The 9,335-nt window shown below is 52.3% G+C and overlaps 1 long non-coding RNA gene across 1 annotated transcript; it reads right to left on the reverse strand.

Annotated features, from left to right (window-relative positions):
• Positions 1 to 4,294: 4,294 nt before the first annotated feature.
• Positions 4,295 to 5,213, reverse strand: LOC144256292 (uncharacterized). Its single transcript, XR_013344067.1, has 3 exons — positions 5,135 to 5,213; positions 4,775 to 4,881; positions 4,295 to 4,364 (listed from the first exon to the last, which is right to left on the reverse strand). It is a non-coding gene; the product is annotated as an uncharacterized LOC144256292 (long non-coding RNA).
• Between the last annotated feature and the right edge of the window lie 4,122 nt (positions 5,214 to 9,335).

Consider the following 9,335-nt stretch of genomic DNA (forward strand, 5'->3'; position numbering starts at 1 on the left):
CAGTGCAGACAGACACTGGGGATAGTTGGGACCTTGAGTCACCTGCAAGATGAGGCTTCCAAGGGCCAACAGGTGGGATTTGATCGCTTTAGCCTCAGTAGCCCCCCCCGGATCCTCTGGGAATGCCCTCTGCTTACACTCAGCTGGGACACAGCTCAGCCCCCAGGGGTGAGGAGAGCTAAGGTTTCTCCTTTCCATTCCTTTTACACCTTCCTTTGGCTACTTTTCTTGTTGTGTTGAAAGATGAGGTAAGATAAACTTCTGTTATCTATTGCCTTATAACAAACCCAAAGGTTCTGGCTGAAGACAAAAAATGACCCATTGTTTCCCGTGGGCGGGTCAGCGTCTGGGCCGGTTTGGCCTGGCTCACACCCTGGGGTGCATTGGCTGAGGGGTCAGTTACAGCAGAGGGTCCACAATGGCCTCGCTCTTGAGTCTGGTGGGTGGCGCTGGCCACTGGCTGAGGCTCCCCTGCTCCCCTCCACACTGCCCACAGCCTCCTGCCGGCTAAGTGGCTTTCCTCCGTGGTGGTCTCAGGGCCAGCCCAGGTTCCGTGGCGGGGAGCGGGGGTGGTGCTCAGACTCTTGAAGTGAGTAGCTTGAAAACAAATTTTCCAAGCGACCACAAGACAAGAGAGTGTCAATGGCTCCGTGGGAAACTTTCCCCATCATTAGAAAATACTTTGGCCAAGTTGCAATTTCTAAAGCAAAAATCCAGACTCTCAGACTGACAAGGGACTTTTCTCAGATGGGTGAACGTGCACACAAGCAAACCAGTGGGCTCACATCAGGTTAGCCATCCAGCGCAGTGTTTCTCCACCCTGGGTGAACATTCAGTCACTCAGGGGGTGTTTCCAGATCCCCAGTCGCTGGGACCACCCACGACCTGCTGAATAGCTGGGCTTGAAAGGACAGGGAAGCTGCCTGTCACAGCTCTCAGTGATCCTGAGCCACAGGGGCCTTGCCAGGCCTGATGGTGCACACCCATGATCCCAGCCACTCAGGAGACTGAGGCAGGACTGTGAGTGTGAGGCCAGTCTGTACCACTCAGCGAGACACTGACTCAAAGTTTAAAAAATAATAAAAAGGGCTAGGTAGCTCAGTTTGCAGAGCCCCAGGATTCAATCTCCAGTACTGAAAAAAAAAAAAAGGAAAAAAATATATATATGCAGGCTTGGGCTGGGTATGTAGCTCAGTGATAGGTGCACAGTCCCTGGGTTCAATCCCCAATCCCCAGCACCACAGAAAAGAAAGCAAGGAAAGAAGGAAGGAAGGAAGGAAGGAAGGAAGGAAGGAAGGAAGGAAGGAAGGGAGGGAGGTAGGTAGGGAGGGAGGGACACTGACCACAGGCTTAGCAAAGTTTATGGGAAAGAAGACATGGAGAGGCTTGGGACACGGCCCGAGTCTGTCTTCGGGAAGCCTCCTCCTCCACTCAATCCCACAGGCCTCTGTTGAGGCTACCAGAGTCCCACCCTGGGGTCTGGAAGCCACAGGACCCAGGCCCTGATGTCAGTCTCAACTGATGTTTGCTGTGTGCCGATCCCTGCTCTGCAGACTCTCCGGTTTAACTCGTCCGATCTCCACAGCCCCACAAGGTGGGTACTGTCAGGACCCCCACTTTACAAACAGGAGCTCAGAGAGGTTATATGATTTGTCCAAGTCACTCCGTCAATAAGGGCCTGGAGTCGGAATGCAAACCCAGGAGCACACTCCGAGCTCGTCCAGCAGGGTGAGGGGTCCACCACCCACCCCAGGCCATGAGCACCCTGCACTGATGAAGGAAGGGACCAGGGAGAGGGGGGTCTCTTTCTCTAGATTACTGGCTATTCCTAAACCAGTGGGTTTTGACCCTGGGACTCATGTGGGGAGATGTTCTTAAATGGGGTGCCCCATCCCCCAAAGATCTTACTCATTTGCTCTGGGGGTGGGGGGCAGTCCTGGAAGTTTTCTGAAAGCTCCCAGTCATTCCAAGCCATGCACAGCCAGAGAGAGGGGCTCAGACCCAGCAGCTGGGCAGGAAGTCCCCCTTCTTGGCCAAGAGAAGGGTGGCCCCGTGTCGGAGGGGGAGGGCACCTGTGACCATCATGTCCCACAGACTTCCTAGAATTCAAGCCAGAAGTAATTTCTGGATCCCCTGGACCACGTGACCCCAACGTTGGTCACTCACTGTCCACCATGGGGTAGCCTGGAAGTGATCCCGATGCTCCACCCCAGATATTCTGACTGACCAGGTCTGGGATGGGGCTGGTCATCAGGGAGTCCTACACCCAGGCCCCCAGGTTGATTCCAGTGGGTACCCAGATTGGTAACCACTGATCCAGCCCTAAGACTCAGTTTACCCACAAAGAAAACAAAGCTCAGAAACAACGTGACTGGTCAGTGGTCACACAGCAGACGCAGGGCTGGAGCCCAAAGCTCCCGCCACGGCTGTCCCCATGACGTCGCCCCTTTAGGTTTGAAAAGTCATTCCACATGGTACCTGGTTGGTCTGCCCTTGCCACCCTGTAGCCACCTGCCGCCTTTCTCTCATTTCACGGAAAGACTTGTTCATGCACCACGAACTTGTTTATGCATGAGGACCCAGGTCTTTCCATCCATCACTTCCCCAAGAAGAGCAGAGGCTCACGCAGGCTGAGCACTCACTAGGCCCACACCTTGCTCCAAGCACCACAAGCCCTGTACAATGAGGCAGGAGTTGTGTGCTGCCCACAGAAGTCATAGGCTCTGAGGGACACCTGTCACTGAGGCTGGTGCCCCTGGCTGGGCTGGAGGGTCTGCTGGGGTCCAAGCACAGTGCCAAGATCCTGGGCCCTGCCCCCTCCGCCCTTTCCCAATCCCCATTTTGCAATCAGCCAGCCTGACCCAGTAAACATCTGCAGCTGCAGGAGAGCGCATCATCCTGACCCTCTTCTATGTGTTTCCATGCAAGAGCCCAGGGGTGTGGGGGAGGTGGGGGAGGTGGGGGAGGTGGGGGAGGTGGGGGAGGTGGGGGAGGTGGGGGAGGTGGGGGCTCAGCCTTCAGATGAGCCTGACCCGCAGACCAAGCGCTACACATGGCCAAAGCTTCTGGGCCAGTCCCAAACTTAGCTCAGAAAAGAGAGTGGCTGGAGGGGACTGGAAAGGGTCTTGTGCATGGCTTGTTGGTGCAGGGAGGCAGGTGGGAGGGGAGGAGTAGGTCGAAGTCCAGAGGCGTATTCTAAGTGCTGTGCAACTTACACAGGTCACTAAACATCACCAGTAGATAATCCTGGCCTCCTCTCGGTGCCATAGAGCTAAGGACACTTTACCGGGAGTCACATAAACCTTCCAGGTCACCCACCATGAGAGAGCGTTTTTCTCATTTTATTCCCACAAGAGCTCCAGCAAGTGCTGAGGGTTCGGCTCCATGGTCAGGCACTTGCCCAGCCTACTCGAGGCCTGGGGTCAGCCTCCAGCCCTGCAAAAAGGCAAAGTCCCAAGGTGCCCAGGGCACAGGGCCCCCCTTCCCTGCAGCTGGGGAAGGAGGCCTCAGAGAGGTGAGCTTCCTCCACCAAATGCTTGATACACACCCTCCAGGGCACAGGAGGCTCTGGTGAGCCCAGGAAAGGAAGAGCAGCTGGCCAAAGGTGCCACCGTTTGTCCAGGTCCCTTGCCAGCCGGGTCAACATCTCAGGTCCTGGAATGCAGGACGCACTTGACCGTGAGCGCCCAGGGTGAAGAGGTGACCCTAAACAGGTCCCAGTTCAACCTTCCACCATCTCACCAAGGGCTTGTTCCGCCTTCGTGCACTTCCGTTTAAAACACGTTTTCCTGTTCTGGGTTCCGAACACTTGGAAGAAAGAACCATGACTTATATAGTTATTTTCATCCTGCTAGTAGCTCCACTTTAGGTCCTCTGTAGGAGCTTAATAAATGCTGGCATGGATGGATGAATGAATGAATGAACCAACGAGCAAACTGCAGGAAGGGGAAGTCCAGGAAGGGCATCCTGGGTGGAGGAAACAGAGTCAACAAAACAGGGAGGCGGGAAGGAGAGCCAGAGCCCAGCTAGGGCGGCATCCCCCCACCTGGCCCAGGGCCCACCCCCTGGGGTGCTGCACGCTGCTGCCCTAAAGCCGGGAGACTCACCTGGGACATGGTGAGACCCGCAGGGAAAGGGAAATGACACGCTGGTCTCACTGCTGCCACCCTTTCCCATGCCAACCCCCCCTTTCACTGAGAGAATGAAGGCGGCATCTAGAACTTCTCCGTGTTTTTCTAGAATTTTCTGTGAGCCTGATAGGAAGGGCTTCACTGATACGTAGTTCATTACTTCTCTTCTTTCTTCTTCACTGAGGTCGGTGGGACTTGCCAACGTTATCATCAATACGTTTGCAGAAATAATACCTTTTGTTGTTTTTAAAAATTTAAGAGGAAAATGAGTAAAATGCAAAGTGGAAGAGAGGCAAAGGGTCAGCACCAGCTGTGCCTCAACCTGACCACAGGGCAAGGTGTGTGGGTCCCCGAGGGGCCCGGCTTCCCTCCAGACCAGCCTCCCCCAGGACTGCCCGCCCCCGCCTGGGGAGGAGCAGAATGGAGCAGGGGGGTCCACAAGTGCCCTTCAGGGACGTCATGTCCACCACTGCAGCAGGTCACAACAGAGCATCATAAGTTTCGTAAACAAAGTGGCTCACTGCAGGAGCAATCCACTGAGCAGGGTCTTGAGTCCTAGACCCATTACTGCCAAAACCCAGTGGGGGGTCATCTGACTCCATTTTTCATTCCTAACACTGTGTGCTCCAGACTGGGTAACTCACAAAGAATCGAAGTTTCTGTAGCTCAGGTTCTAGAGGCTGGGAAGTCCTGCTTGGCTTCTAGTGAGGGCCTTCTTGCTGCATCACGGCATGGTGGAGGAAAACGCAGACTGAAATAGCAAGCATATCTCTCAGAGAGATCTCGATTTCTCAACAAAGCGACTCCAGCGATAATCCATTAATCCATGAATGAATTACTCCATTAATCTGTGAATGGATCCATCCATTAATTCATGAATGAATTAATCCATTAATCCCTCAGTCTCCTTATCTATGAATAAGCTAATCCATTAATCCGTGAATGAACTAATCCGTCCATGAAGACCGAACCTTCAGGACCCAACCACCACCCAAAGATCTCACCTTCTGACACTGCTGGGCTGGGAGCCAAGATTCCAACACATCAGCTCTTCAGAGACACCTTCAGAACAGAGCAGTGACCTCAGGCCAGTTCCTGAGCCACTTGAGGCCTGCGGCCTTCTTCCCAGGAGAAGGCTCTCCCCACCTCCTCTTCCAGACACAGACGGAGTCAGACTGCCGGAGTCAGGATGCCCACCTGGCCTCAGTCCACCCAGGTAAAAACGGGAGTGGTGTCAATACCTACCACCCAGGGTTGTCAGAGAGTCGAGAGAGTCCATAAATGGTTCTCAGCACTGACTACACCTCGAAGTCTCCCTAGGAGCTTCGATATTATTCCAATATCCAGGCCCCAGCCCCAGAGACTCTGATCTCAATGAACCTGGACGCTCATATTTTTTACCTGCGTGGTTTAAATATGCCACCAAGCCTGAGAACCACTGGACATACTGTGAAGCACATGGCATGTCATTGTCACACAGTAAGCATGCAATAAGGGTCAGCCATCACGTGGCCATCATGCTAGATCTATAGGTGCAGGATCCGAGGATTTGACCCAAGGTGGCTCAAAACTATTCAGGGGGAAAAAAACAAAAGTTGTGCAGACTTTTTCATGTCATTATCCCCTAAACAATATAATATAGCAACTATTTGCATAAGTTCCATTGTACTAGGTATTATAAGGGATCTAGAGATGACTTAAAGCATAGAGCAGGAGGTGCGTAGGTTTTGTGCAGGTACTGTGCCATTTTATATACGAGACATGAGCATCCATATCCACAGGGTCCTGGAGCCAGTGCCCCACATGACTGTATATGGCAAAAAAAGAGGACTAGACTCCCCAAGCTGCCGATGAGAAATGTGGGGCTCAGAGAGGCTGTGTGAGCTGCCCAAGGTCACACAGTGTGTGAGGGTCCAACTCTGGTTCCGTGTTTCTTTCACCTGCAGAACAAGTGGCAGGCTCTCTGCAGCCACCTGAGCTTTACAGTTGTGACGTGGCCAGGCAGCATTCTTCAGAGAGTCTCAACCCTTTAGGAAATAGTGAGACCACCATAGTGACTTATGGCCAGTCAATACGTATAAAAAATAGAAAAGCACGGAAAACGTCAGTCCACGTCACAGGATCCCAGCCGTTCCTTTGGCCAAAGGAGAAAATCAAGGCCAAGAGAACCAAAAGGTCACACAGCACATTAGAATCTGAGTCACAATTCACAAATGTTATCTAAAAAGATATGGATTGCATACCCACTCCTGTGCCAGGCTTCGTAACGGACATCAGGGAGTCTTTGATTCAGTCTTCATCAGGAGATTTTTTAACAATAAATAACTAAATTGATCCTAAAAATGTATAAGTTGTAAAACTCTAAGTATTCATAAGACACACTTTGACCCTCTCCACAGCTCAGTCTGCTGACCCTTCAGGCAGGACTGTGGAATGATCCGATTTCTACCTTTAACTTTGGAGCCTGGATGTGGTGGCCTACACTTGTCATCCCAGCTACTTGGGAGGTTGAGGCGGGAGGATGGCAAGCTCAAGGCCAGCCTCTGGAACTAAGTGAGACCCTGTCTCAAAATAAAATTAAACAGACTAGCGTGTAACTCCACAGGAGAACATCCCTGGGTTTAGCCCTCAGTGCCGCCACACCAACAAACACACAAAAAAGCAGAATCTTTGGGTTTCTGTGTGGTTTCTGGGAGGTGAGAGTGGAAGTCGAGCCCCGGTGAGGAGATACCGCCGTGATCCAGGTGGGAGGTGAGCGGTTAGAGGTGGAGGTCTATTGTTTGGAGGTGAAATTGATGAGGCTTACTGGTGGGACCAAGGTAGGGTGTGACTGAGAAAAGCCCCGGATGGTTCTTGGGTCTGGGGCTTTGAGCAACTTGGTCCCACGAACTGGGATGGAGAACCCTGCAGAAGGGGCAGGCAGATGGGAAATCCAAAGTTTGCTTTGGAATATGTTCTGCTCGCTGTGTCTCAAAGGTGTCCAAGGGCAGCTGTCACACAGGGGTCACTGTAGCCCCAAACACGGAGCCTTGCAGGGAACAGGTAGATCTGTAAAGGCAAGGGGCTGGATCAGAGGGCCGAGGCCAGAATGAATCACAGGAGAAAAGGGCTTCCTATGGGGGCACCTCAACACGGAGGCAGAAAGGAGAGGAGGCCCAGCAAAGGACACAGAAGACACAGGACAGGGCAGGAAGGAAAAAGAGATGCGTCCTGGACACAGGGTGATAGACACACCAAAGAGGCTGATGGGCTCCACCCAGCTCCCACTGAGCCTCTTCCTCTGAACCAGGTGGCTTCTGAATCACTCAAAGGAGCCACGGAATCCCCTTGAGTCCAAGATGTGATTTTCTTTTTTATTTTAAAGAGAGAGAGAAAAAACTTTTATTTATTTTTTTTTTTAGTTTTCGGCAGACACAACATCTTTTGTTTTTTTGTGTTTTTTTTTTTTTTTTTTTTTTTGTATGTGGTGCTGAGAATCGAACCCCAGGCCGCACGCTACCGCTTGAGCCGCATCCCCAGCCCAAAAAAAAAAGAAAAAAGAAAAGAATCCTAACATTGCTGAAATCAGAGCACCACATTGTCCTCCCCCCCCACCTATGAACCTTACCACAAAATGAATGAGTGAGTGAGTGAGTGAGTGAGTGAGTGAAGGCTCTTACTCAATCAACACAGCATCTTACAATTGACCCGTGTGGAAGGACGTCTTATTGACAATGAGAATACAACAGGCATCAGAGAGGGACAGGAGAGGTGGATGATATGCCTAAAGCTTCTCACTCTATCTGCTCCCCACAGGAGGGAAAGAAATCCACAAGGGAAGGAGAAATATTTTCCAGTTGCATGTGATGAAGGAGCAGTACTTTGTCTCCCCAACGCAGCAGGCTGTCCATCTTGGAAGAGCCAAGTTCACTGTGGCCTGCACACACCCCTCTGCTTTGTTGCAAACCCCGCCCCCCACCAGAACACCACCAAGCAAAGGAGAGTTTGATACCGTGCTGCATTTTCTCGAAACTTATAAAAACCTTCTAACACGTACAAAAAGAACATGCCTCCAGAAGTTATAGATGGTAGAAGACCCAGGAGACGGATACAGAAGTAGGAAAGAGACACACACCTTGGCTTTCTTAGGGACAGGCTTGGAGAGCCGCTCTCTTAGCTCACTTCTGCTTGACTACTAACCCACGACGACTCTTCGGTTTTGAGAATGGTTTGCTCAAATCCCAACTCTGCTATCTTTGAATGGAAAAGTCTCTGAGCTTTGAGAACCTGTGATAAGGGCAACCATACAAGGAAAGGAGCCAGCTTTGTTCTCCTAATTCGCAGTCACCACTGTAAAGTGCCATCAGCAGCTTTGTGAATGACACTCATCTGTGGGTTTGTTTTCTTTTTTTAAAGGCTCCAACATAAGAGAGTATGTTTATAGAAGGTAGGTAGGTAGGTAGGTAGGGAAATAGAATTCAGGAATCCTGATAGGATTTTCTGGGTGTGGCCAATTTCAGTCCTGGGGAACAAGACCTGGAGCCTAGATCCCCTTCCCCTACAGAGCCAGAAACAAGGTCAGGCCTCCGTAGATGGTGGAGCCAGCCCGCCCTCTCTGCAATCCAATGCCTGGCAAGGACGCGGCCTCGGCAGCTTTCTTTTCTCCATTTCCAGGGGTGGCGCATCCTCTGGGCCTGGAACAGCACCTCGTGATCCTTATCAAGCCATCTGTCAGCACCAGTCGACCTGACGGTGGCTTTCTCCTCCCTGGGGGCCCTTCCCTCCCTCCACAGCCACACCAAGATCATCCTGGAGATGCAGGCGGTCCGTGGAGTCACCAGGAAGGGCTAGCCACATCTGGAATTGGCCAGGGCACCTGGGCTTCCCCAGACGGTACAGCAAGGACACACGGGCTGGTCCCACGGCGCCTCCCCGCCAGGACTCCAGGGGCCCGATGGTATCTCCCCTCTGCCTGTGAAGCAACCCACATAATTGGCTGCATTAATATCCAGGCCACCTGAGGCCGCCTGTCACAACGAGCACCTAAGTGATTCTTCAGCTCACTGCCTGCAGCTGAGTGGAGAAAACCGGGGTCTCCTCTGGGACGGCTCCCCTGGGGCTGCACTCTGTTTCCAGGACAGGTTTTTCCACCCCCCGGGGAACCACAGGGCAGCTCCAGGGATGGAGACCCTGCTTGGGGCTTCGAACAGTTTTTTTGAAGGAGAT

Source organism: Urocitellus parryii, chromosome 7 (genome assembly GCF_045843805.1).
Source record: "Urocitellus parryii isolate mUroPar1 chromosome 7, mUroPar1.hap1, whole genome shotgun sequence".
Taxonomy (NCBI): domain Eukaryota; kingdom Metazoa; phylum Chordata; class Mammalia; order Rodentia; family Sciuridae; genus Urocitellus; species Urocitellus parryii.